Source organism: Scyliorhinus torazame, chromosome 3 (genome assembly GCF_047496885.1).
Source record: "Scyliorhinus torazame isolate Kashiwa2021f chromosome 3, sScyTor2.1, whole genome shotgun sequence".
NCBI lineage: Eukaryota > Metazoa > Chordata > Chondrichthyes > Carcharhiniformes > Scyliorhinidae > Scyliorhinus > Scyliorhinus torazame.
The window spans coordinates 280,102,698-280,116,192 of NC_092709.1; positions in this window are offsets into that span (position 1 = coordinate 280,102,698).

Genomic DNA, 13,495 nt, shown 5'->3' on the forward strand with positions numbered 1-13,495 from the left:
GTACTGGTCTGAACTAGTACAATTGGGTAACAGCAGTCCGTGCTCAGTTTTGACCAAACCTAGGTTCAGCATCAGGAACCGTTTCCGTGTTCTGCACCCACTGTCCTCAGTCTTGGCCACAGTGGATATCTATATACTCTGTGTGTCCCTGAGGTCCATCACTGGAAGGATTGGCCAGTCATGAATTAGTTGTACTCTTTGTGGGTGATATTAGATTAAACCTTGCGATGTAAAGCAAAGTTCAAAGCGAGGTCTTGCCTTTCTTACATTTATTTATTTTTGCATTGCGACAGTAACAATGCTTGCATCGCCTGTAAAGTGACTTGTGTCCTGAAGTTGTGAACACACAAGCTTTAAATGAGGAGCAGGTGGAGGCCACTCGGGCCTGTGAGCCTCCTCCATCATTCAGTAAGATCATGGCTGATCTGATTGTAACCCCACCCCACATTCCTGTCTGCGTGAGTTTACTCTGGTTTCCTCCCACAAGTCCCCAAAGATGTGCTGTTTGGTAATTTGGACATTCTGAATTCTCCCTCTGTGTCACCGGAATGTGGCGGCTAGGGGCTTTTCACAGTAACTTCTTTGCAGTGTTAATGTAAGCCTACTTGTGACAATAAAGATTATTATTATAAAAATATTTAAAGATTCTGCTTCCACTGCCTTTTGATGTCTTACAACATCAGGTTAAAGTCCAACAAGTTTGTTTGGGTTCACGAGCTTTCGGAGCGCAACTCCTTCATCAGGTAGTTTTGGGACAAAGATTAGAAGGTTTTGAAACACGAACAGAAACCTTGGCAGCACCATTTTTACTGTCTGCACCCGTCCTGCCAGCGACAATGGCAGCACATCCCACCTCTTAAAGTCCCCCTTCATCTGCTCCACCAACCGGGTCAAACTTGTGCAACTGCACCCAACCCGCATCACCTGAATGCTCCGGTATCTAAAACTCACCCCCACTATCTTAAACGGCAGTTCCTCTGATAGTCTACTGCCTTCAAGCCTCACTCGGGAAAACCTCTCTCGTGTACCCAGAGAACTGCCCAAAATCCTCCAAGATCCTCATTATGCCCCCAATACCACCCAATGGATCTGAAATGCATCACACAGGTCATCTGCATACAGCGAGGCCTGATGCTTGGCGCCCCCCGGACAATCCCTCTCCAATCCCTCGATGCCCTAAGTGCCATTGCCAGCAGGTCTATTAGCAAGGCAAGGAGCAAAGGGGAGAGCGGGCACACTTGCATCCTTCGCCGTGGAGCCCATCTTTTCCCAAACTCATTTGGTTCGTCTGCACACTTGTGACCGATGCCTTGTGTTGCTAACTTTTGCCTTAGTTTAATTGCTCTGTTTTATCACCTTTGCTCTTGAGTCGCCAGGTATCTTTATGATACCGCCACATGGTTCAAGTCCGAGTAATGATCAATAATCCAATACACCGCTTAGTAAGATTTAAATCAAAGCACATTTTTTATACACAGTGATCACTACTCATGTACAAATTCTACGTCTAAGCTACTTCTACAACTAACAGGCCAATACTTAACTTGGAACTGGCCCACCAGGTCAGGGAAACAAATGGCCTTTCGTTCGGGTTCAGAGCCTGCGGGATTCGAAGTTGGTATAGATTGGTAGCTCGGAGCGCCTATCTCGTAGCGAGCGTTGAAGTAAGGCTCACTGGATATCGGCAGCGGCTGAACCGGTCACTGTCAAGAGTTGGTTCGCGTTGCTGAGTGACCCGGTCAAGAAGAACGATTTGAACTTGGGGCTCAATACTTATAGTCCCCAGGGGCTTCCCGCCTTTCGGGGCGGACCCTGTACCTGGTCCCAAGTGATTGGACTTTGTCCCAATCATTTGGTTCGATTTTCTCCAATGCTGGAGCAGTTCCCTGATCGATGGGCGGTCCTGAGGTGCTCGTTCACCTCCCTTTGTGTAGGCTTCTGCTGGCGCCGAAGAGTCTGGTTTTGCTTTGTGTGTCTAAATGTTTCTCATTGTTCCCAGGGATTGCTCATTAATATGCAGATGGCTGGTGTTTTGTTATGCCGATGGTTGCTGGTATCGATCTTGTCTGGCCTTTGCAGAGGTAAATACACACTCAAGCTGCAGCTGCTCGTTTGTGTCCTGTTGGCTGACTTTCCCATCAGCCTTTGCCGTTCGCCATTTTAACTCGGGAGTTAGCCATTCTAAATCGGGAGTTAGCCATTTTAACTGGCTACACTTGTACAACAGCCGGACTCAGTCAACAAACTCCTGCCTGAGCCCAAACCTCCCCAGCACCTCCCACAGATACTCCCACCCCACCCAGTCAAATGTCTTCCCCCTGCCAATCCCTACTACTACCTTCACCTCTTGCCCCTCTGAAAGCATCATAATTACATCGAGCAGCCTCCTCACATTCGCCAGCAGCTGCCTCCCTTTCACAAAACCAGTTTGGTCCTCGCCTATCAACCCTGGGACGCAGTCCTCGATTCGTGAGGCCAACACTTTAACCAACAACCTGGCCTCTACGTTCAATAACGATATTGGGTGGTATGACCCACACTGCTCCGGATTCTTGTCCTTTTTCAATATCAGAGACATGGAAGCCTGAAACAGTGTAGGGGGGAGTGTCTCCCTCTCCTTAGCCTTGTTGTGTGCCATCATCAGAAATGGCCCAAGGCCCCACCAAACATTCTATAAAACTCCACTGGAAACCCATCTGGGCCCAGGGCCTTCCCTGCCTATAGAGCCCCCATACTCTCCATCACCTCCCTCAGCCCGATTGGAGCCGCCAATTCCTGCACCAGCTCCTCGTCCACCTTGGTAAACTCCAATCCATCCAGGAACTGCCACATTCGTCCCCCCCCCCCCCCAACCCCCCCCCCCCCCCCCACCCCCAGCGGGGGGCTCCATCTCATATAATCTCCTACAAAACGCCCCAAACACATCGTTCACCCCCAGCAGATCCAACACCACCATTCCTGTCTCGTCCTTTATTCTGCCAATCCCCCTCGCTGCCTCTTGCTTCCCCAACTGGTGGCCAGCATCCTGCTTGCCTTCTCATTGTATCATATACTGTCCCTCTGGCCCTCCATAGCTGTCCCACCGCCTTCCCCGTGGTCACTAATTTGAACTCCATCTGGCTCTCTGCCTCTCCTTCAACAGCCCTGCCTCCGGGGTCTCCGAATACCTTCCAAACACCCTCAGGATCTCATCTTCCAGCGTTGCCATCTCCGCCTGTTCCGCCTTCTGCCTCTGCGGCCAAATTGAGATAACTCCCCCTGACCACCACCTTGAGCGCCTTTCACAGCATGGCAGCCATGACCTCCACTGTATCATTGAGCTCCACATACCCCCGGATGGCTGCCCTCATCCGCTCGCACACCTCCTCAACCCAACATCCAGCCTCCACTGCGGGCGCTGGGCACCCCCTCCCGCCCTGGTCAACTTGCAGAGCCACCCAGTGCTGCGCGTGGTCTGAGACCACAATTGCCGAATATTCTGAGCCAGCCACCCCTGCCAGCAATGCCTTATCTAACACAAAAAGGTAGATCCAGTACAACTGGTGCATGTGGGAGTAGTATAAGAATTCCATCGCACGTGGCCTCCCAAACTTCCCCCCCTTCCATGTGCTCTCTTGCCGATCAAACATATCCCTTTTCGGACCAGCTCCTGGCCCGTGTCACGCGACCATCCAGGCCCACCCTTGGATGTCCACTGTTATCGATCCTTTTCCAACTGCACCACATCAACCACACCCCTGTCAGCAACCCTCCCTCCACTCCCAAACCAAACATCAATCCCCTCCCCCTCCCCTGCACATGCCTCCTGATGACCCCCAACTGCACTCCTGTTAACTAGCCTGTCCAGCTAGCATCGTGGCCCCCGTCCAGGGCCTCCAAGCTCCCTACCCCCCTGATTCCCCATCCCCCCTTCATACTCCCTCAAAAAGCAGCAAAAGGTGCACTCAACCTTGATGCTCCCCCATGAAGGGCCTGCCATCAAAACAGAAGAAGCACTTAAAAGGAAAGGTTTTCAGAGAACAAATAAAGAAACACTCGCACAAACTCCTCCAAAGTTCTCTCCTGCCAGTCCCTCATGAACTCCATCGCCTGTTCTGGCATGCCAAAATAATACTCTTGCTTCTGGAATGTTATCCAGAGGCAGGCCGGGTGTGGTATTATCATAACTGTAAGAACTGAAAGGGTTAATGAAGTGTCTAGAATAGCCACTGAGGGAGCTACAGTTACAACTATATCAGGCAGTGATGCTAAGCCTTGTGGGAGAGTGTGCAGGAGTTAGCTAGTGAGGGTCAGAAGTATAAATAATGTAAGTGAGTGCAGATCATAGTTTATATCAGTAGTGAGGTCAGCTGTAGATGAGTGTAGTTTAAATGTTATTTATCAACTGTGTATTCTTTAGGAATATGTGTCGAATCCAAGTTAGTAGTGTTAATAAATTTATAGCTTTGTTTAAGTTCAAGCTATTTTGTGGTTTTTGTGAACATTACGCCAATCATCCTGAATTTAGCAACACAAAGAACAGTACACCGGGAACAGCACCCCAAACTTCACTCCCTTCTTAAAGAGGGCAGCCTTTACCCGGTTAAACCCGGCCCTCCTCTTCACCAGTTCTGCACTCAAGTCCTGATACATCCCAGTTTGTTCCACTCCAGGTGCATTTCCTCGTCTGCTTCGCCCATCAAAGGATCTTCTTCTTGAAGTGTAGATTGTTCTTTGACGTGTAGAAGATTTTAGTTTAGACGGGCAGCATGGTCGGCGCAGGCTTGGAGGGCTGAAGGGCCTGTTCCTGTGCTATACATTTCTTTGTTCTTTGTTCTTGTCCAGAAAGCGGTGCAACCGCACCACCATTGCCCTTGGCGGCTCGCCCCCTTGCGGCCTCTTCATCAGCGCCCTGTGCGCTCGGTTGACCTCCAGGGGCTGATCAAAGGCCCCTCTCCCATTAACTGCTCCAACATTTTGGCCATGTACATGTCGGCCTTCGCAGCTTCAATGCCTTCGGGCATCCCCAAGATCCTCAGATTTTGTCTTCTGGAGCGATTCTACAGATCCTCCACCTTCTCCTTCAGCCTCTTCTCAGTCTTCCGCATCACCCCCACCTCGGCCACCAATAAGGCCAACTGCTCCTCGTGTTCCCCCACTGCCTCCTCTACTTTCTGGATCGCCCAGCCCTGGGACTCCAGCCTCTGCTCAACTCTCTCAATCCCTGCCTTGATTCGTTCTACCACTTTGGCCAGGTCTTCCAGGGCCTCCCTCTGCTGTCTGAACTTTGCATTCAAAAACTCCACTCGTTGCTCCATTGACCACTGGTGTTGTTCCTAACTTTTGCCTTAGTTTATTTGCTCTGTTCTATCACCTTTGCTCTTGAGTCGCCAGGTATCTTTCTGTTACCGCCACGTGGTTTAAGTCTGAGTAATGATCAATAATCCAATACACCGCTTAGTAAGAGTTAAATCAAAGCACATTTATTCTATACAGTAATCAATACTCATGCATAAATTCTATGTCTAAGCTACTTCCTACAACTAACAGGCCAATACTTAACTTGGAAATGGCCCACCAGGTCAGGGAAACGAATGGCCTTTTGTTCGGGTTCTGAGCCTGCGGGATTTGAAGCTGGTACAGATTGATAGCTAGGAGCGCCTATCTCGTTGCGAGGTTGGACTTTGTCCCAATCACTTGGTTCGATATTCTCCAATGTTGGAGCGATTCCTTAATCGATGGGCGGTCTTGAGGTGATCGTTCACCTCCCTTTGTGTAGGCTCCTGTTGGCGCCGAAAAGTCTGGGTTGGCTTTGTGTCTAAAATGTTGCACATTGTTCCCGGGGATTGCTCATTAGTATGCAGATGGCTGGTGTTTTGTTGTGCTGATGGTTCCCGGTATCGATCTTGTCTGGCCTTCCCAGTCTACCTGTAGCTGCTTGTTTTAGTCCTGTTGGCTGATTTTCCCATCAGCCTTTGCCGTTCGCCATTTTAAATCGGGGTTAGCCATTCTAAATCGGAAGTTAGCCATTTTAACTGGCTACATTGGGCAGGAAATAGCCCCCTTGCCCGCCGCCATCTTATCCTGTTCCCGCAGCTCTTTTCTTCTCGCCCCACTCCTAGTTTGTGGATCCATCCACCAGCCACACCAAATGAGTAGCACTTTCTCCAGGTATCCTGCACCTCTTGCCATCAAAACCTTTGCCTTTGGATGGGGGAAAAGGTCAGAAAGTACTGCCTTGAGTGGGAGCCACCAAATATGCGACGGCTCACTCCATGGCCGCCATCGGAAGCCCACCTCGTCAGGATTTTAAAGGCTTCGATCAAGCCGCCTCCAAAACATTGGCCATAAACCCAGAACAACTAGGCAAATAGATTAGTTGTATTTACCCTCCCAAAAAGATGATGTACAATCCAAATCTTTTAAAAAATATAAACATACTTGAAAAATAATTCTAGGACACATTTAATTGGCAGTGAGAAGCAGATTCCTTTGGTCTGGAGATTGCAAGGCAGTGGGATTTCCTCAAAAAGTGATCCGTGTAGGGTGTATATGAGTGATGAGCAAGCTACAGATAAAGCTTTATTTAAGGTTTTCCTTCATGACACGCAAATAAAATAGATTGATTCAAGTGAGCAAGAACAACCAGCAGGCGGGGAAGCCTATGGCCAGATGAAAATGTTCCATGTGGTGGGTTGAGCTTCATGCTCGTTTGATAGCCCAGATATAATGATTGCGTAATGTATTCACTTAATCCATTCCAAATGTTTCACTATAGGGAAGGGTTTTAGTTAGGTCACATTATTTGATTTCTTAACAATTGCAAAAAAGTCTTGTGACTGATTGGTATCTGCTTCATGTACCAGACTCCATAAAGAACAAAGAGCTGAGGAAGAGATGTTTTAAAGTGTGGGTATACATAAATATGGTAACATTATCTGTAGCTCGGGGTAATTTGTGTAATTGGCACCAGATTTTGAGCTGCATAAAACGCTCCAGGCATCATGTGTACTGGATGGGTTATTATGTTAGAATCAGTTAACCGAGGCTGATTATAATTGGCAGGTTGACTTATTGATCAAGTGACCTTTTGTTAGATATTGTTACCGGTCTTAGGGAAAACAAATACTCTTTGGACTCACACCCTTGGTCAATCTCCTCGCATCCCCAAATATCTCTGTTCCAATACTGACTTTTGATCCTCAATTCGATGTTGACTATCAGGAACAATAGAAGTAGAATTAAATTATTTTGTTTAAGTCCTCAAATTTACAAAGATTTAAGTTTCATATGGAAAAATACTCTTTTTAAAGGTAAACAAGTCGTTGTTCCTGCTGTGTAGGCTTTCTGAAATGCTGCAAGTTTACTTCTGGAAGAAGTAATTTAATACCTGCATCTTTCACCAGAGGGCAGTATCGGATAGCGGAAAGGGAATTTATTTTGATTCCACTTCAAAATGTAATTAATTTTATGAGGTGGCCTTCTGATGTTTCAGTGATACGATAACATGCTACGAGAATGGATTTTCATTTTCTCCTTTGTCACGTCATTTGAAAATCACTCTAATGCTAAAAGAATTCGGCAAGACCATCTTTTCGATGGAGTCCCTCAGAATTAGAAACTGAAAGGGGCTCCCCCTTCCCCCCCGACCTGAATCGTTGACCTTTCAGTGTCAGATACAATGTAGACATTTTTCAGCATTTACGTAACCCTATTTTACCTCTACCTCTATTTTACAGCATTTACCTATATCTGTAGGATAATGAGTGCACAATAGGCAGTAGGCTTCTATAGGGCAGTGTTTCTCAAACATTTTTGCCCAGGACCCATTTTTACCCGACCGGCCATCCTTTGGGACCCACACCGGTTGACCTTTGCGACTCACGCCAACTGATCTTTGTGACCCATGTCAGCTGATCTTCGTGACCCAACATTTTCACTTACCTTTAATGTGGCAAGTGAGCCTGCTTGGTCCCCATGATCTCACTTGCTTTGTTATTTAATGTTACGTTTCTGATAGTGACTTCAACTGATCATTTAAGATCTGCATCCGTTGAAATAAAATCAAGAGGTTTATCCTTGAACTCGCCATGTTTAGTCTTCAACTATCTTTGACATTTTGAGGGTTTTAAACTTTCATTTGCCAGTGCTTTCCTGCATATAACACACATGAACTTTGAATCCTGATTTGCAGTGGCACAATTAATAACCCGTACCTTAAGTAATCATCTTTATGCTGCTTTGTTCCTGTTTACAGCTTCTTCTTCATGGCTTGTTCACCAGAGGCCCTGGAGATCACACCAGCATTGCTGGCAGCTGACACATGGACAAATCTCTGTTGCGCCCAGAATGCGTGATGTCAGTGCAGGGGGTGTCGTGTTGGGTGTTCCGCTATACAGACGAACCAACACGGTTGCAGTTGGTACAACACTGTTTTATTACTATCAATAACAACATCTGTTAACTTATGACTGTGGTTCGTTCTTTACCCTTTAACCTGTGGACCCAGCCCTAACACTATCTTAGAGAGGCACTCCGCATATGGTGTATGTCTGAGTGGCTTGCTGTGAGCTCTGTGCCCTGAGCTGTCTCCTGCTGGAATGAGCGGGAACTGTGGTGTTCCCCATTTTATAGTGCGTGTGCTCTTGCTTGTGAGTGGCTGTGATGTTGCGTGTGTGTCGATTGGTCCGTTGATCTGTCCATCAGTATGTATGTGTGTTTGCACCATGATGTTTATCTGAATATCATGACAGGGGGAACGTGACCTGCTCTCTGCTGCTGCTTCCGGTGGCAGGACTCCATCGTTTGCTTAAGTAAACTGGCCCTGGACAGCGCGCTGACATCAGGAGGAGACGCTCCACTCCACTGGGCTTTGGGCCTGCCCACACATGCGCAGTATGGCTAGGCATTCTCAAAAGGCCGTCGCAGCTGGCATTTTTAAAAGCCAAGAGTGGCAGTTGGGCGTTCCTCCCGCAATCAAGAATGTTGCGACTGATCGAGCCACGATCCTCCTAAAACCAGCCCGCGACCCTGAGTTTGAAAACCCCTGCAAAAGGATAATGTTTCACCTTCAGTTTTGCCGCAAAACGACACACACTGGTAATCTGGGAACATGGCTGATTTATGGTCCGAAATGGATGAAGTTCTATCCCTATATAGGGGAATCGATTCTATTGCACCATAATTCCTTTAGAGATAACGGCCCTGACAGTCCTCATTGCCATCCATCAAAATATGGACATGAGTAAAAAGTGTTGTAGTTTCAGGAAGTGGTAATGGATAATGTGTTCTCCCTTAAACAAGTTAAAACAAATATTTTGCTTTTTTAATACAATCCTTAAAAAAAACATGAAGAATGTGCTCAGCATCCTGAAACCGTGGAAAGATGTTGAAAGGTGAACATTTACTTTTGGATTGTACTTGATGTTTGTCAGCTTAAAGACTGCAAAGAATTCTTTGAGGGAGGGTGGGAAAGATTGCAAGGGAACCCGAGACACAAATGGGTTATTTTGTTCAACTTCCATTTTGGTGGCTGCTCCTTTACATCCAGTCAAGGAACATCACCAGTTTTTGTATTTTGCAATTTGCGCACCAAATAGGAGTTAAAATTTAAAAAATGAAAACCTGCTCCAACCCACTCCCCTCAGGTTGGAGCAGAGGCAGGTGGGGATCGGGCAACCAACCCACTAGGACGAGTATGTTAAGATAACTAAAACCTTTTAAGAAAGCTGCGTGCCTCCATTTTACCTCATGTTTTCTTAGGTCATGACTCCCATGCCTTCGGAGTCCTGGCAGAAAAAAAGAGGTCTATAGGCCGGGATTCTCCCTTCTGGGGACTAAATCCCCATGCCGGCAGGAGAATCGGCACCAACCACTCCGACATCAACAGCACCCGAAAGTGCGGAGTTTTCCAGACTTTCGGGGGTAGGTGGACGGTGGAAGGGTTGGTGCCGCTCTAGCCAGCGCCGAAGGGACGGCGCGAGTTCGCGCATGCGCCGAAAGTCCGGCGTGATCTCGCGCATGCGCAGAACCACCGGCGTGGTTCCGTGCATGTGCTGACCGGCCGGCGTATTTTGGCGCATGCGCAGGATGTTCTCTTCTCCGCTCCGGCCATGCCGGAGCCCTACAAGGGCTGGAACGGAAGGAAGAAATGCCCCCATGGGACAGGCCAGCCCGCAGATCGGTGGGCCCCCATCGCGGGCCTGGTCACCGTGGGGGCCTCCCCGGGTCGGATCCCCCTGTGCCCCCCCCGAGGACCGCCCCCACCGACTAACCTGCCAGGTCTCGCCGGTATGTGAGTTGAGTGATTCACGCTGGCGGGACTGGCCAAAGACGGCCGGCCGCTCGGCCCATCGGGGCCCGGAGAATTGCCGGGGGGGGGGGGGGGGGGCGCTGCTAACAGCCCCCGACCGGCGTGGCGTGAATCCCACCCCCGCCGCCGGAGAATACAGCAGCTGGCATCAGGGCGACGGCGCGGGATTCGTGCCGCACCCCGGGATTCTCCGACCCGGCGGAGGGTCGGAGAATTCCGCCCATAACCTCCTGTTCTTCGTGGACTGACTGTCATCCCAGCAGTGACCACCACTTGAACATGGCGCTGCTGAGACTATAGAGGTGCTGGCATCACCAGATTGTACATCATCAGATTGGTCAGCAGCTTGCAAAGGCAGGTCTCCCCCCGCAGATGGGACAGAGGCCTGTAAGTCTTACCCTGAGATCATTAATAATGTCCCGCTGAGCAGAAAATAGCTGCGGGAAAACCTGTTTCCTCATGGACAGGCTCTTGACCAATCTTTTAGTAGTGGGGGGGTGAAACATGGTACCCCACAAAATCCAGCCCTACATTTACGATGACGCCAATCTAGATGGCGAGCAACTGGTCTTGTTGCTGAACATTCATTGATCGAAGCAATGGTAGAATCAATCATCAAATATACTTCACTATTTAGGTTTAGCTTGAAATGATTCTCTTAAACAGCATGACGACTAGCTCTGTGTGTAAAATACAATGGTAGTTGGTAGTCTTGTAATATGGTGTCCCGTTCATGTGGCATATAAATGCACCAATTTCCGTTTGTAAAGAAATTGTGCATGCTTGTATAAATTACCTAATTCTTCTGTGATCATGTTCCCGTACCAGCCTCCCCGAACAGGCGCCGGAATGTGGCAATTAGGGGCTTTTCACAGTAAATTCATTTGAAGCCTACTTGTGACAATAAGCGATTTTTATTTTTTCAAAAGAAATGGTTAAATTGAAACTGTTGTGACCCCCAGAGCATCGTAACAACAACAATTCTTTTTCCAGGTGACTGTTTTCAATTATTGTCAACTACACCACATTAATACACCACATTTATATGGATGATAATGGTATAGTGTAGGTTAGATGGCTTTTGTTTCGGTGCAACATCGTGGGCCGAAGGGCCTGTACTGCGCTGTATTGTTCTATGTTCTATGTTCTATTAACAGATGTTGCTCTGTATTTGTCCTGATTTTCATTCAGTTTTCAATGTAAAATTCCTTTTGAATATTTCTGAAAAGAGGGACATGTTGCTGAAGTTTTTCATCGAGCACTCATTAAGGCAAACGCAATAATGCCGAATTTCAAACAATCGCAACCATTTATACTCAGGGAGAAAATTACACTCTTGAGTTGAGCTCATGATATGTTTTTTTTACACCTGCTAGAGGTTTATTATACGCAGGGACCCCTTCACTGCAAACAAAAGGAACATGTTCAAGCCTTGCACCAGTTCGGAGCTTGCTGGGAGTTTGGGAAGCTGAAAGTCTCCCATTGCTTTATCCATGGCAATGCCAAACATAGTCGACTTACCAACCAATAAGCACTCCTATCTCCTGTAATTGTGGTTATTTGAAATTTGACATTCTTGCAATTTGACTGATGAGTACAAGATGTAAAGCTTGGGCAACATGTCTCTAATCACAGCAATTTAAAATTATTTTCTATATTTCTCCAAAATATCTGGAGATCCTGCTTTAAACAATTCTCCAACAATGACTAATAATGAATGTAGGATTTTGTGACCTGATTATAAAATTACGTGATTTTGTTTCAGTGTATCACTTATCAGTGCAATTTTAATTAACAGTACAAGACAAGTAATTCCCGTTGTGCGCTGAGAAATAAATGGTCACAGCATTTTACTTTGTGAGGTCGCTGGGGGTTTTAGATTTATTCGGACAATAGAATGGTGCTGTCAGGCATGTCACCTCATGTGTTTGGGGTTATGCATCCAAGATTCAGTTCCTCAGAATCCTTGTCGTACAGATGCATTTGAAACAGCAAACAAAACTCGAATTATAACTGTCTGTGTGTTTAGTGTCACTGGCCACGATGATAAATGTTGGCACTTTATAATTGAGCAGCACTCGAGATTCTGAAAGTACCCTGCAGCCTAAAATGGATTTTAAACAAGGCTTTCATGTTGATGTGAGAAGAGACGGCTTCCGCGAGAATGACATCTGTTGATTCTATGTTCAATCAGTAAAAAGTCTTATCAAAGTGATTTTATTGAATTCTTTATTGATAAACATGTGCTTTGTTTTTGTGTGGGAAAAGTAAAGTGAACATTTCTAAAAATTGTGCTTTTTTCTGATTGTTCACATTTTCCAGTAACAGGAACTTCCTATATGTGCACCTATTCAAGTTTTATCTTTGGAGTTAAATGTCATATGTAAAAGTAGAATTTTGACTCAAGGTGCCAATTATAGATCTTCTAGATCTTATAGGTCGATCAAGAGACTGGAAATTGTCATGTCTTGGAGTGACGTGACTGAACTTAAGAAGGATGAATCAGTCAAATGTTGCAATTCAGTTGTTTATAGGATTGTTAGGTTTTGGAACTGAATTTTTGTTTTAAGGTAAAACAGAGGGGTTGTGATGGCTCGAGACATACATTGGAGGCTTCCAGTAATAAACAAGGGGTTTATTGATGAAAGGCAAAGGCAGTTAGATAGCAGGCACAGAGCACTATACAACAGGGGCGGGATTCTCCCCTACCCGGCGGGGCAGGGGGTTCCGGCGTAATGGAGTGGCGGGAACCACTACGGCGTCGGGCCGCCCCATAGGGGCGGAAGTCTCCGCACCTTTAGGGGCCAAGCCCTCACCTTGAGGGGCTAAGCCCGCGCCGGAGCGGTTTCCGCTCCACCGGCTGGCGGGAAAGGCCTTTGGCGCCACGCCAGCCGGGGCCGAAAGGTCTTTGCCGGGCGACGCAGGTCGGCGCATGCGCGGGAGCATCAGCGGCTGCTGACGTCATCCCCGCGCATGTGCCGGGGAGGGGGTCTCTTCCGCCTCTGCCATAGTGAAGACCATGGCGAAGGCGGAAGAAAAAGAGTGCCCCACGGCACATGCCCGCCCGCGGATCGGTGGGCCCCGATCGCGGGCCAGGCCACCGTGGGGGCACCCCCCGGGGCCAAATCGCCCCGCGCCCCCCCCCAGGACCCCAGAGCCTGTCCGCGCCGCCTTGTCCCACCATTCAAAAGGTGATTTAATCCA